The sequence below is a fragment of the Eptatretus burgeri genome, chromosome 5 (assembly GCF_056783735.1).
Source record: "Eptatretus burgeri isolate ZD-2024b chromosome 5, Ebu_testis_v1, whole genome shotgun sequence".
NCBI lineage: Eukaryota > Metazoa > Chordata > Myxini > Myxiniformes > Myxinidae > Eptatretus > Eptatretus burgeri.
Window position 1 is genome coordinate 37,746,203 of NC_140965.1, and position 12,716 is coordinate 37,758,918.

The following is a 12,716-nucleotide window of genomic DNA, read 5'->3' on the forward strand; positions in this document are numbered from 1 at the left end:
TATGGCAGTGGGGGGGGGGTGTTGCCCTCAAAATATGCATTTGCTTTCTTCTCAGAAACTACACACCCAATTCTGATGAAACTTGACCACAACCTTTATCACCCATGATGTACCAAAGTTTGTTCAAGGCATTTAAAAAAGATTAATAGGTATTTACTTTCTTCTCCATTACATGTTTTGTGGGTCATACATGCCTACCAGGGGTTTCCTGGTTAGCTTATCTAGCTGGTACCAGGTGAGTGCCCAGGGGTATTGCCCCTATGTATATATCCAGATGTGGGTGTCAGAAGGTGAAACAGAGTCCTCCCAGGCCACAAAGTATCCATCTCCATTTTGGCAAGGGTGGTCACGTATCAAGGACCAAGGTGTGATGTTTTGTTCAAAGGGCTCTTTTGAGAATCATCAATGAGTCCCGGATAGCTTCTAACTGCAGTTCGTTTGTCATAATATCCCAGAGATGGTTTCTAAGATCCCTGTGAGGTTCTTCATCATCATTCCCCATTTCTTCAATGATCACTGGTGCCATTTTGGTTCTCTTAAACCTGCAAGGTCTTTTCACTTCAGTTTTTGATTTCTTGGTACTTGGTCATTTTCTTGATTTCTGCATTATTTAGGCCAAAATTACTGGGTACTGAAACCTCAGTGTGTGTGTGTGTGTGTGTGTGTGTGTGTGTGTGTGTGTGTGTGTGTGTGTGTGTGTGTGTGTGTGTGTGTGTGTGTGTGTGTGTGTGTGTGTGTGTGTGTGTGTGTGTGTGTGTGTGTGTGTGCGCGCGTGCGTGTGTGTTTTTTTCCTGTCATGACACAAGCTTTGGTACATCACGGGATGAAGGTTGTAAAGTTTCATCAAAATTGCACATGTAGTTTTGGAGAAGAAAGTAAATACATATTTTGGGGGCAACCCCCCCCCCCCCTTACATCACCTTAGACCCCGATTTTTCTAATGTCATGAACAAACTTTGGTACATTTAGTCAAGTTTCATCAGAATTGCATGTGTCGTTTCTGCGTTTCTGAGAAGAAAGCAAATACCTCTTTTGGGGTATAAACCCCCCCCCCCCCGTAGACCTCTTTCAGGCTGTTATGGTTAGTTTTGTGTTAGGGTTAAACAAATCTGGTTCCATGAGTGCAGATTTTTATGTGGTTGATAAACTTTGGTACACCACTTGTGATGAAGGTTGTGGTCATGTTCCATTGAAATCGTGTGTGTAGTTTCAAAGGAGACAGTAAATACCTATTTTTGAGGGGAAACTCCCCCCCTCCCCCCACCGGAGACCAGCTTAATGGGTGCAGATGTTGATGCAGTCAATACACTTTGGTATATCACTTGTGATGAAGGTTGTGGTCATGTTTCACCAAAATCCTGTGTGTAGTTTTGGGGAAGAGAGCAAATACCTATTTTGGGAGGTTCACCCCCGACCCTGTCATAGACCCCCTTAATGAGTGCAGATTTTGTTGTGATCAATATACCTTTGCTTCGCCATCAGAAATGACGTTTGTGGCCAAATTTCATCAACATCGTCTGTTTCATTCAAGCGATAATGACAAGTGTATATGGACTGACTGACTCACTGACAAACTAACCCACTGACTGATTCACTGACTGACTGACTGACTGACTGCCTCACTGACTGACTGACTGGCTCACTGCCTGACTGACCCACTGACTAACTTACTGACTCACTGACTCACTCATCTATGGACACTGCTCAATTGCATAAGCTCACCTGACTAAAGTCCAGGTGAGCTGAAAACGACACACATATTTCAAAAACTTGTGGATGGGTTATGAGTAAACTTTGCGGATGAGTTGGGTAGTTGACAAGACCAATCCGATTATATGTTGTTTAAGGTCCAAATGCAGAACTGACCTATCAGTGGGGTACAAAATATAAACTGTTCAGCCTGGCAGAGGTATGCGCTCTACCGAGTGCCATTCTAGTTTTCCATGTCATACACATTGCCTTCTCCTATGTTGGGGCTTTTCTTTGAAGCTTTCAATGTGCTTATTTTATTTTTCAATGGGGAATGAAATTCTCGTCGTAACTTGCTTGAGCATTCTCCCACCATTGTTACCTCAATGGACAGTGCATTGTCTACATTGACACTGTTTCGTGAAACACTACCACTGACAATGTTGTTGAGTGCATCATCAGGTTTTGTGGTGAAGGGATTTGTGTGTTTATCGACTTCAGAAATGATGACACTCCTTTCTGCAGAATGTAGCAGTTTTCTGCTTTTCCCTTGTTCCTTGTGGCCATTAGTTTATGAATCATGCTCATCATCCATTTCTTTATTGTGCATTTTGTCATAGGCCAGTGATAGGCTGTTTTGAAGATGATGAGACAGGGTCCGTCCAGCTACTTGTTCCTGAGAGAGAGTCTTTCCCATAAGTCCACCTTTATCTTTATCATCACGTACGCTGTGCTTCTCATTTGCTGCTTCATATCGGTAACACGGTCAGAGTGGGGGGGGGGGGGCTTTGTGCACCTCCGTCTTTGGAACCTGGCCTTTACTGCTCCACTCGCTCGCATCGACGAATTATATGATGTGGTGTGCTATTATACTTCGCTATTTTCATTTTATTTCCATGATTATTATACGAAGTCCTTCGTGTTCTGTATGCTTCTTATAATGGTAATCATTTAATAATCATAGTTTTAGGGGGGAGGAGTGTGGTGGAGTCTGCGGGCCTACGGGGAAGGGCATGGTGATGATGCATGATGGGCGTGATGATGGGAGGAGTGGTCGTGGGGGTCAGTGTATCGGCAAGGGATATGAGGTGTGCGCGCCGCCTGAGGCGTCGTAGTAATGCTGGAGTCGGCTGGCTCGTGAGTGTGCCGAATACGGAATAAAGGGGAGCCGCGGGCACAGTACGCCCGCACTCGCACTTGTGCAACACAGCCCGGCTCGACTGTTCCTCCGCATCGTGTCTGCCTGCTAAGCATCTCCCATGTCAGTACATTACAGTTGGCGAACGAGGATCTTCGGATCGGCGTGTGCAGGGTCGGCAAGTAACCCGGGCAGTTCCAAGCTACGGAGCCAAGGGTCTCACGGAGCATGGCAGAAGGGCGGGGCACGGCACACGGACGTGTACCCGTGTTCGGGGGAGATGAGTTTGAGTTGTTTTCTGAACAGTTAGGTTGCTACTTTCGGGCGAATGATGTAGAGGATGAAGAGAAACGCAAGGCGATCTTGCTCGCCTCGCTATCAATGGAGCACTACCGCCTGCTGAGTGATTTGGTGGCTCCAAATAGACCCAGTGATGATGTGCTATCATTTCAAGACATCGTGGCGAAAATGAAGACCCACTTGGCGCCAGAGAAGTCGTTACATCTCGCGCGGTTCCAGTTCGATCATCTCGCTAAGGGTGGCGAGGAGCGCGTTGCGGACTTCATAGCATGAGTGAAGCATTCGGCTGTGCCGTGTAAATTCACGACAGAGGAGCGTCCGACACGGCTCAGAGATCGTTTTATTTCTGGTCTGCGAGACGCAAAGATGGTAGCAGCCATCCTGCGATTGACCGACATCACATTCGACTCGGCGGTCGTGACTGCTTCGTCTGTCGAGCAGACACTCACGGATGTCCACGCCATTGCTGGCCAGGACGTAGTGAGTAGCTCCAGCTGGAGCATGGCGGCTAATCCCGAGGTCCACGCGGTGACCGCACAAGTGCCGCGGGTCGCGCAGCCCGGAGTCCGAGCGATGGCTCAAGTGCGGCAGGTCGCACGCGCGCCTGGCGGTGCGGGACGAGGGGCACCGCAGCACGGTCGCACCGGGAGCGAAGGGGCACCGCAGCACGGTCGCACCTGGAGCGAAGGAGCTTTCCGCGGCTGCTGGGGGTGTGGGGGTCCGCACCTGCGACAAATGTGCCCGTATAAGAACACCGTGTGTTTGCATTGTCACAAGGTAGGACATTTGAAGCGTGTGTGTCGGATGGCGGGGGCCTCCGTTGGGGTCTTGGATGACGAGGTGCGAGAGGACCCCAGTGACCTGGAGATCGGCCTGCAACCGGGGCCTGACGATGCCGGCGAGCCGGAGCGGGAGATGCAACCACGGTTGAGTCTGTTTTCCGTGGGTTCGGAGATGACGACGCCTTTCACGGTTGAAGTCGAAGTGAATGGCCAACCGACTGTGTTTTGCGTGGATACCGGGGCGGCAGTGTCGGTCATGGATGAGCGGGCGGCTCGTGGTCTTCGCGGTATTCGCCTGGTCAAGACGGCCTTGTCGTTATACACGTACACCGGTGAGGCGATTGCACCGCTTGCGAGGGCCGACGTCTCAGTGCGCTACCGAGATCGACACGCCCGGCTCTCGGTGTTCGTTGTACGAGGGGAGGGGCCCCCCCTGTTGGGTCGGGACTGGCTGGCGCACCTCGGGCTGGATCTCCGGTTCGTACCTCCAGATGTGCCAGTGCTATCTTCGAGGCCTTCGTCGAGTACCGAGGGCGAGGCTCTGGCGGCGGGGGCCGCGTCGATGCAGCGGGAGCGGCCGTTCGTTGCTGCTGCGGCGGTGATGTGCAGTTCGGGAGCGGCGAGAGCCGTGTCAGCTCTCGCGATGAGTTCCCGCGCTTCGCTCACGATGAGTTCCCGCGCTGCGGCAGTGTTCGTGAGGCAATGCGCGTCGGTGTTGTGCAGGCAGCTTCGACAGGTGACGGTGAGCCCGTGGCGTTAAAGGGAGATGCGAGTCACAACATCGAGTCGACAACCAAGAAGCGGACTCGTGATGTGGGTTGTGGGTTGTTGTTCATGGCATATGTGCTTTTCCTTGCTCTAGTGATGCAGTTTAACGTTGTTGAAATAAATGCCAGCAGTTCTCGTGTAAAAGTGGATTTGGCGGAGATCAGTCAATGGGAGTTGTATTATGATCAATGTGATGTGGGGGCTTCCGGAGCGGTGGTGGCGAATAAAAAAGTTGGGTTGGCTTTCCATTGTCCCGGGCCGCAGGTAATTGCTTTGTCATGTGCTGGGATTTTATCAGAAAAGCGCGCTGTACGGAAAAATGAATTTGCAATGCTTCAAATAATGTTCGTAGTGATTTATAATGAGCCTATGATTGCAGTGTGGTTTAAATGGAGTTGCTCCCGTCTAGCTGCCGTGTGGGTCTTGGAGATCGACTCGGAACCAAGACTGGTGCCCTGGTCGGCGTTACCCCCACCTCTGGTTGCGAGCGCAGCTCTCTGTGTTCGCTCAAGGCCGTTGGGACGGGCGTTGGCGTCTCAACTGATTGTGGTGCGTGAGTTGTTTTGGCGCATTAAATGCATGCAGCCAGCGGCGCTGTTCAGTGCCCCCGGCCAAGGTCGATCAGGGCTGGCGCCACGGCTTCCAGATAGCGGGCTGCCGGCCTCAGGATGTTTATCTACGTCGGGTCTGCCTGGGGGGAGTGGGCCAGAGGCGTTTGATGGGGCCGGGGGAGGTTGGCTCGAAAGGTCGTCATGACCTCGGCGAGGGCCATGTCAGCATGGGCCGCCTGAGGGCGTTTTTGCTGCGTAGTGCTGCTGTGCTTCTCATTTGCTGCTTCATATCGGTAACACGGTCAGCGTGGGGGGGGGGGGGCTTTGTGCACCTCCGTCTTTGGAACCTGGCCTTTACTGCTCCACTCGCTCGCATCGACGCATTATATGATGTGGTGTGCTATTATACTTCGCTATTTTCATTTTATTTCCATGATTATTATACGAAGTCCTTCGTGTTCTGTATGCTTCTTATAATGGTAATCATTTAATAATCATAGTTTTAGGGGGGAGGAGTGTGGTGGAGTCTGCGGGCCTACGGGGAAGGGCATGGTGATGATGCATGATGGGCGTGATGGTGGGAGGAGTGGTCGTGGGGGTCAGTGTATCGGCAAGGGATATGAGGTGTGCGCGCCGCCTGAGGCGTCGTAGTAATGCTGGAGTCGGCCGGCTCGTGAGTGTGCCGAATACGGAATAAAGGGGAGCCGCGGGCACAGTACGCCCGCGCTCGCACTTGTGCAACACAGCCCGGCTCGACTGTTCCTCCGCATCGTGTCTGCCTGCTAAGCATCTCCCACTTCAGTACATTACAACTATGTTACCTTTACGTTGCCAGGACAATCGGACGAAGCATGTGATGTGTTTTCGGAGACAAGCTCGTGTGGTACTTCCTCCCTCTAACGCTGAAACCTTGAACATCATTTTAAAACTCAAAATTGATAAACACGATTACCAAGTCTACGTAACCACTGACACCCTGAAATGTTTTGAATGTGGTAATTTCGGACACTTGAAACGATCTTGCTCAAAGGCGACTTCGTCAAACGATGAAACAAACCTCGTCAACAAGGATTCGTCTTCTTCTTCTTCCTCAACTGTGAAGGAAGCGAATCCCATGTCCGGTAATAAGGCCCAGTCCCCTCAGTCTAAACAGCAAAACGAATGTTTGGGATGATTTCACCATCGTTTCATCAAGGAAGCGAAAGACTTTAACTGATGGTCGTTTAACTCAGAAGAAGGCGGCATTTACAAACGAGGAATCTGTCGGTCATGTTCCTGCAGTCGTGACTAACGTCACTCTACATTGTTTACCTGGTATGGACCCGGAATGGACCCGGAACCTACGGAATGGACCCGGTACCTATGGCCAACAAGTTTACCCTACTTGCCGGTGAGGACATCGACGTCTCCCTTACAGAGACCGCTTTACCTGTTATCGCAGTAAATAAAACTGTTTCACTCGTTAAAAACTCTCCTATTGGAAAGTCCATCGACGGTGATACACAGACCACTAGTGATGAACCTACTGTCACTTCGGTAAATGTTAACCCTGAATCCTTGTTACCGGGAAATAGTGAAACAAATGTTAACCCTGTTATTGCTCCCAGTCCATCACGTGGTGAAGCTGGAAACGCAGGAAATGTTAAAATGGATGATTTTACGAGACCCCCCCCGCCCCCAAGTACTGTATACGTCTCCACGCTGTTGGAGGTCGATAACACTGTTACGGTTGAGGGAAGCGAGATCGCTGCATCCGCTGATGGTGTTTCTGTTTAATCAACTCCTCCGATTATTTCCGTTCCTTCACCAGGAGATGTTCCCACAATGGAAGAGCACATAGACCTGGTAACCACTACAGATCCGTGTGTCATTACTGACCACAGTATCGATTTGCAGAACTGGCCAAGCTTGTGTGACTCGGAAACGAAAACCGACTCTGACGAATCTGACCTGGAGGAAGCAAACAGGAACAGTCAGGTGGAAACGGTAGAGAACCTCACCAGTCAAGGTCCTATCCCCCTGAATAAATAAGACTCTTCTTACAAAATACATACAAGAAACGCAATATAAACCTGACAGAATACTTTCTCGATCGACAGTCCTTCCTTGAGTGTGTTCAGGCTATCGTACGTAAGCTTGACTTATCTGGTTTCCACCAGACACACTGTCACCGCTTAAAAAAATTTATTGCCAAGGCGAAAAGGGATTCCAATCAACTATCCCACTTTTGATCTTATTCTTAGAAGCCATTATTTTCCTCATGGCCAGTTTCAAGATTGGAACAATAAGTGTTAATGGTGGTGGGAGTCCGCTCAGCAAGATCCAAATTAAACAGCTGGTGGAGGTCAACGGTCTTGACATAGCTTTGTTACAAGAGACCCATGCTGTCCGATCTGTTCAGGCTCAGTGGCGACTATTTATGGACAAGGAATGTTTCTTCAGTAACAACTCCTCGTCAAAGGCAGGCATCATGTTTGTCTTAGGGAAACATTTCCATCCGTCCTACCTTAAATTTATGAGTATTATTGATGGACACCTTGCCTCCGTGACCTTCTCTATCAATCAGATCAAGTTCACAATTCTCAATGTGTACGCTCCAAGCAAAAATGACGAGTGGATCTCCCTTTTTGCCGAACTGAGAAAATTCCTGCAAACACTGGATTTGCAGACTTGTCTTATTATTGGTGGCGATTTTAACTGTGCTGTTCATGCTTCATTTGATCGAAATGGGCCGGAACCCCAACCATGTACCGCAAAACTTTTTGCAAACATCATTGCGAAATATAATCTCCATGATATTTGGCACGTGCAGCACCCTTCTGATCAGTCTTAGACATGGTGTCATTGTTTAAACAACCACATCTCACTTGCGAGGCTTTATCGCATCTATGTAAATTCTCATTTATTACATGGAGCTTATAAATACGATATTGTGCCTTCTGGTTTCTCTGACCATTCCCTAGCTCGAGTCTTTATTCATCTCTCTAAACTATGTCCAGTACAGGGAGCTCTCATTGGAAATTCAATAACAGTTTACTAGAAAACCTCAACTTCATTCAGGCCTTTGAATCCTTCTGGACGGCTCTCCGAGAACAGAAGTTAAGCTGTTCCGTTAAACCACTGATATGGTGGGAATTAGTAAAGTCCCAAATTAAAGGTTTCTGTCAACAGTATCAGTTTTTCTCAACAAGGGCTGACTATGAAGTAAAAAATTATTACAGTTAGAGATTTTACAACTCCACCGGGTCAACAGACAAAATAATAGTAACATACAAAAAACCTTAACTGAGAAACAGTCCGTATTAAAGGAAATAACCGAGAGGAATGCACGTGGTGCCTTAGTTCCGATGAGGGTGCGACACCTGAATGAGGCAGACGTACCAACCAAGTACTTCTTTTCCTTGGAGAAACGTCTTCCCAGTAAACAGCTTTCTTAGCTGTGATTGGCAGATTCATCCATTACCTTCACACAATCAGAAATCAAACTTTTCATGAAGGAATACTTTTCGAAAATATATTCAATGGAACAAATAAATCCTGTCAGTGTCGCCTCTATCTCTGTAGGCCTGCCAGTGTTGTGTGTGCAGATGGGCGTTCCCAACTGGAAAGACCCATTACCTTGGATGAACTTGGCACTGCCCTGCATGGCCTTGCCATTGGGAAAGCACCTGGATTGGATGGACTTACAACCAAATTTTACAAGAAGTTTTGGCACTTATTGGGTCCAGAACTCATTAACACCTTGAACGCAAGATGCCAGCTTGGAGAGCTGCCTCAGAGTTGCCGACGAGCTTTTTTTTACCCTCATCCCAAAAAAGGGAGACGTTGTGTCTTGAAAATTGGCGTCCTATCTCCCTGTTATGTACGGACTATAAGATATTTTCAAAAGCCCTGGCATTGCGACTCACTCCTTATTTATCCTCGTTGTTGAAAGAAGACCAATATTACTGTGTCCCAAAACGTTCCATCTATGACAACATCTTCCTTGTGAGAGACATCATTGAACTGTGCAAGGAAAACCCTAAGGATTTAGGACTTCTCCTTGATCGGGAGAAAGCCTTTGACTGTGTTGACCATCGGTAACTTTTTGAAGTAGTTGAGCGGTTTGGACTTGGTTCGACCTTCATCTCTTATATTAAAACACTATATTATAATATTTCTAGTGTGCTTAAGATAAACAATGAACTTGTTGCACCTTTGTCTGTTAACAGGGGACTTAGACAAGGTTGCCCTCTTTCTGGGTTGATTTATGCTCTCCATCGAACCTCTACTGGCTTATTTGCGCGGTAGACTAACAGTGTTTAGTGTGTCCGAGCTTGAACGGCCCATTAGGTACTGGCATACGCCGATGACGTGTGTGTATTCGTACAAGATATTAATGTCGTTCGTTATTGTTTATCCTTATTCGAAAAGGCTTCTTCAGCCAAAGCAAATTGGAACAAAACGAGCGCCCTTTGGCTCGGTCCATTGTGCTACTTGGCACCAAGACTTCCTACTCCACTGTCATGGGCCAACAATGGTGTGAAATACCTTTGAGTGTTCTTCGGTAATAATACCACAGTAGCAAATAATTGGGCTGGTCTGCTCGAGTTTGTTGAGGGTCAACTGCAAAAATGGAAAGGTCTGATCACACAACTGTCATATCGTGGAAGGGTCTTGGTCATCAACACACTGGTGGCCTCCACCATATGGCATAGGTTCTTCGTGCTGCATCCTCCAGCGGTGTTGCTTCAACAGCTCCAGAAGTGCTTCATGTCCTTTTTCTGGGATGGAAAACACTGGCTGCGACCTGGGGTCCTCAATTTACCACTGACCGATGGAGGACAAGGCCTGGTCGACATAAAGAGCCAACTAATGGCCTTTCGACTCTCAGTTGCTCTTCACATGCTATACACACGACCCTCTCCATCATGGGTCAACATCGATCGTTACCTTTTGCAACAGGCTGGGAGGCTAGGCTATGCCCACTCTCTTTTCCTGATGGTCCTTTCCAAAATCGACACATCTCCCCTATCTGGTTTCTGTCAGAGCATGCTAAATGCGTGGCAAGCTCTGACAATAACAAGAGCGACACATTCTTACACGAAACAGATGCTTCTGGAAGAACCATTATTCTACAACCCCTTTTTCCATGATATGCCTGCTGATAGGTGTTTTATTCAACGCTTTTCCGACAAGGGCATTAAATCTGTCGCAGATCTTCTCAACCCAAACGGCAGCTGAATCGGAGCTGATGCAGTGGCAAGCCTGGTCAGTGTGCGATCCTCTCGAATTGTGGCACGCATATTATGTAGTGTGCTTTGGACATACACACAGCTTGCACCTGCTTGGGAGCAGGACCAGAAAGCAATGAACAAAATGCACATCGAATACCTTCTCTCTCAACCTTTCCTGAACTCGTATGTGCTTTTTCTCTTGCCAGCCCTCTTCCTTGTCCCCCTTTTAACGTAGGCTTCAATGTCCTTCCCAAACAAAAATAACTTTATTTGGGTTGTTTAAAATTTCTTTCACAACGGCAAATAACACAGCAGAAGGTTCGATGGAGAGACCTCTTACCTTGTTCTCCCCCTTATTTTCCTAACTGGGAAGGTTTTTTTCACCCTCCTGTACCGCCACAACATGGCGACCTCCAATAGAGACTAGTACACTGGATCCTTCCTTCTAATCACTTGTTGCACCGTTTTTCAAATCTGCTTGGAGATGAATGTCCTTTATGTAAGAACTCTGAAAACCTTTTTCACTTCTATCTTGAATGCCAATGGTTGGCACCTTTATTCATCTTACTTCAGAATTGTTTTGTGAGGTTTGGTTTGATTTTTAACACTTGTGTGTTCACTTATGGATTGGATATCCCACACAAAAAATCCAATGCTGTGTTTGCCAATTTCCTGCTTGCTCAGGCAAAGATGTCAGTATCTAAATCAAGGAAAAGAAAACTTGTTGGTGTTGGAGTAAATGATGAAGATGCTTTGTTTTTGTTCAAAAATCTTGTAATAAGTCGCGTTAAATTGGATTTTATTTTCTTTTCAGTAACTGGAAGATTACCGCAGTTCGAATCAAAATGGTGTTTAAAGGAAGTTATTTGCAAAGTCCGAGAGGAATGTTTATCCTTTTGTGAAATGCTTTGTATATAATCCACCCGATTCACCCTTTCCTTTCTTTAGAAATTGTTTCTTGGTTTTCTAGTTTTCTTTCTTTCTCTGACATGAAAATGTTCCTCCCATTTGGGGGCTTTCTTTTCTATTTTTTATAATAAAAAGAAACAAAAGTCTGTCTGTCTCTCTGTCTCTCTCTGCCTGTCTCTCTCTGTCTCTCTCTCTCTCTGTCTCTGTCTCTGTCTCTGTCTCTGTCTCTGTCTCTGTCTCTGTCTCTGTCTCTGTCTCTCAGCTTTGATATGTCAGTGCAGAACAAAGACGGGATTCATCAAGCAATCTACCCAGAAGTGGCGTGTGCATGAGGCACAAGTGTGTTCTTGTTCCTCCTCCAGATCTTTAAGTTGTCTAACCTAACAGAATGAAAGGCACCATCGGCGCTTCTGCCAGCATCCTCAAACCAGAGTGATTTTGGCCATGCATTCCTTGTCATCATGGAAACAACTCCTTTGAATGCAGCATTGGGAATCTCCTGCAGGCCACTGTGACAGAGTGCCAATGCATCCAACAAAGGACATCGAAATAAGCATGCCTCCTGGAAACATTATCAGATGCTTCCATCTTTCAGAAAAGAACCACTTCACTTGCATCATCACTTTGTACATTTGTACTACATATCAGTGCATATCAGCACTCTCGTGAATATATTCTGCATCATGGTGTTGGTGTGCTCCATTGTAATGGTATTCTTGTGGGCGATGGTGCAGTGTGATGAGGCAGATGGATCACAGCAGCATCACGATTCCAATTCCGAGTTCTTTTTCTGGAATAATAATCAAAGATATAAAACATGAGATGCAGGCTTGGTGCATTCCAAAGCACCATTCTTCATGGCAACTGGAAGTGTGTCTGTCTCTGTCTCTGTCTCTGTCTCTGTGTCTCTGTCTCTGTGTCTCTGTCTCTGTGTCTCTGTCTCTGTGTCTCTGTCTCTGTGTCTCTGTCTCTGTGTCTCTGTCTCTGTGTCTCTGTCTCTGTGTCTCTGTCTCTGTGTCTCTGTCTCTGTCTCTGTGTCTCTGTCTCTGTGTCTCTGTCTCTGTGTCTCTGTCTCTGTGTCTCTGTCTCTGTGTCTCTGTCTCTGTGTCTCTGTCTCTGTGTCTCTGTGTCTCTGTGTCTCTGTGTCTCTGTCTGTGTCTCTGTCTCTGTCTCTGTCTCTGTCTCTGTCTCTGTCTCTGTCTCTGTCTCTGTCTCTGTCTCTGTCTCTCTCTCTCTCTCGTAGTACTAGACATGAAACCAGATCATTCTGGTTTGAGTCATCTTCTTATGTGTGTTCAATGACGGCTCCCAGTCATACGACATCAGATTATTGAGCAGCTATGATACTGTTCTCCAGTCGCCT

The 12,716-nt window shown here is 47.3% G+C and overlaps 1 protein-coding gene across 2 annotated transcripts in view; it reads left to right on the forward strand.

Annotated features, from left to right (window-relative positions):
* The window catches only part of LOC147026255 (extracellular sulfatase Sulf-1-like), a 397,411-nt gene that overhangs the window by 29,509 nt on the left and 355,186 nt on the right, over positions 1-12,716 (forward strand). The window lies entirely within an intron of this gene.